Source organism: Arachis duranensis, chromosome 9 (assembly GCF_000817695.3).
Source record: "Arachis duranensis cultivar V14167 chromosome 9, aradu.V14167.gnm2.J7QH, whole genome shotgun sequence".
Lineage (NCBI taxonomy): Eukaryota > Viridiplantae > Streptophyta > Magnoliopsida > Fabales > Fabaceae > Arachis > Arachis duranensis.
This window is the reverse complement of record NC_029780.3, coordinates 41993994-41994598: the sequence shown is the minus strand read 5'-3', so window position 1 is coordinate 41994598 and position 605 is coordinate 41993994.

The window sequence follows — 605 nt, the reverse complement described above, 5'->3', positions numbered from 1 at the left end:
TTGGTCCTTCAAGAAGAAGACGCCACTAAAGGTGGATTCATTCCATGTTCTTTATTTCTTTCTGTTTTCAGTTTTTAATGTTGTGTTTATCTATGTTTTGTGTCTCTACTTCATGATCATTAGTATGTAGTAACCATGTCTTAAAGCTATGAATAAAATCCATTAATCCTTCACCTCTCTTAAATGAAAAATGTTTTAATTCAAAAGAACAAGAAGTACATAAATTTCGAATTCATCCTTGAATTTAGTTTAATTATATTGATGTGGTGACAATACTTTTTGTTTTCTGAATGAATGCTTAAACAGTGCATATTTTTGATCTTGTTGTTTATGAATGTTAAAATTGTTGGCTCTTGAAAGAATGATAAACAAAGAGAAATGTTATTGATGATCTGAAAAATCATGAAATTGATTCTTGAAGCAAGAAAAAGCAGTGAAAAGCAAAAAGCTTGCGAAAAAAAAACAAAATAATGAAAAAAAATAGAAAGAAAAAGAAAAAAGCAAGCAGAAAAAGCCAATAGCCCTTAAAACCAAAAGGCAAGGGTAAAAAGGATCCAAGGCTTTGAGCATCAATGGATAGGAGGGCCCAAGGAAATAAAATCCAG